At 40.8% G+C, this 1560-nt stretch overlaps 1 protein-coding gene and 1 long non-coding RNA gene across 2 annotated transcripts in view; both read right to left on the bottom strand.

Annotated features, from left to right (window-relative positions):
• The window catches only part of LOC118322522, a 2234-nt gene extending 680 nt beyond the window's left edge, over window positions 1-1554 (bottom strand). The window contains exon 1 of the long non-coding RNA XR_004796458.1: window positions 1363-1554. This is a non-coding gene — a long non-coding RNA (uncharacterized LOC118322522). The remainder of the gene's footprint in view (window positions 1-1362) is intronic.
• zgc:158403 (tetratricopeptide repeat protein 39A) overlaps window positions 1-1560 on the bottom strand; it is a gene marked incomplete at its 5' end in the record, with an annotated part of 767589 nt that overhangs the window by 361985 nt on the left and 404044 nt on the right.

Here is a 1560-nt window from a genome sequence, read left to right as displayed (position 1 = left end):
ACTGTATAATCACCTGAATATAAGAATCATTGTGTTTTTGTTACCTTAGAATGAGCCGTTCATATGTTGAACCACTATGTTTCTAGCCCAGAATAGACTAACCAAACACTAATAGATAGGGCCAGTTGTGCTTTTTGTGCAAATGTGGGGCCAACTTTTCTCTTGCAGTTAAAAGGGTGAAATGAGTGAGCTTCAATCTGCAACTGCACCACTAGATGCCACTAAATCGTACACACTGGTTCTTTAGATCCACCCAGTCACCCAGATTGTGCAATTGTACGAATATATTGGGTGGATTTTTTGTCATTTTATTTAGATAATTTGATGGTCACAGTGAGCCGAAGAACGAGTAAGAAGCTATACAGCCAGAACATTTTCACATCTAACTCTGAGTTTATTTCGACCAGTTTGACAACAGGGAATACATAATTCATAGTGGAGGTCAGACATTACAGCGGCAGCAACACCATGTAAAGTCAAACTTCTTTAATATTCAACTTAAAATCTACAGACTAACCAAGACAGTATTTTTGTTCCTATCAAGTCTGAAATGTGTTTTACGATGACTAAACAAGGCAATTAAGCTAGAATTCATTTCAGAGAGAAACCTGAATTCAGAAGGTGTATGGTTGTGTTTTTCTGTTTAGGAGATGGGACCTGTTTAGCCTAGCTTAACAGGGGAAACCTGCTGGCCATGCTCAGTGATAAAATCCAGCTTCTTATAGCTCCAAAGCAAACTGATACTGATGTCATTGTGTGACTGTTGATCAGAAAGCAAACTAAATTATTTTCCCAAAATGTCAACAAGGAACAGGGAAATGAGGGATTCTGGACAAATCCTAACTTGAGATTTTTTTTATTTTTATTTCTGCTCAACACACACTTTAGTAATAATGTGTCACTCTCAAGATGGGATTGGTCCACTCAAACAAGTAAAAATGCCCCAGGGTTACTGTTGCTGTGCTGATCCTGAGCTACATTCAGAGCCCAGGCAGAGATTAGTGAGAAGAAAAGAGCAGAGCAGCACTCTTTAGTTCAACCCATCAGTAAATAACATACTGTCACACTGCAAATGCACCAAACCAAGGCGCAAACCAAGGCACTACTGACAATATTACCAAAACACACACACACACACACACAAATAAACCCACACACAAATAAACCCACACTGATGAACTTGCCTGGATATCTCGCACTCAAAAATGCTGGGAAGGCAGAGGTTGTAACAGACAACATTAACCCAGAGTGGAGGGAAACAATGAAACAGAGAAATAAAGACGTACTGTGGTTGGCAGCATATGGAACAAGAGCAGTGAAACAAAACAGTGTCAGACACCAGAGCCCGGCTCTATTACTCACCATCTGGTGATGAGCATCTGAGCTCCTGGAGGCCGACTTTGATTTGCGCACGTTGGACATGCTGAGAGGCAGCAACCCAAACCTGCGGAGGATGGTGGTAGTTAGGTCCAATGAAAAAAAGTAGTTAGCTAGTCAAAAGGAATTCCCACCACTAGTTAGATAATGTAGTTCCACCCCTTTTTGCACTGTGTTCCAATA

Source organism: Morone saxatilis, unplaced genomic scaffold (assembly GCF_004916995.1).
Source record: "Morone saxatilis isolate NCDOM2014 unplaced genomic scaffold, NCSU_SB_2.0 Contig14, whole genome shotgun sequence".
NCBI lineage: Eukaryota > Metazoa > Chordata > Actinopteri > Moronidae > Morone > Morone saxatilis.
This window is presented reverse-complemented; position numbering and strand designations above follow the sequence as displayed.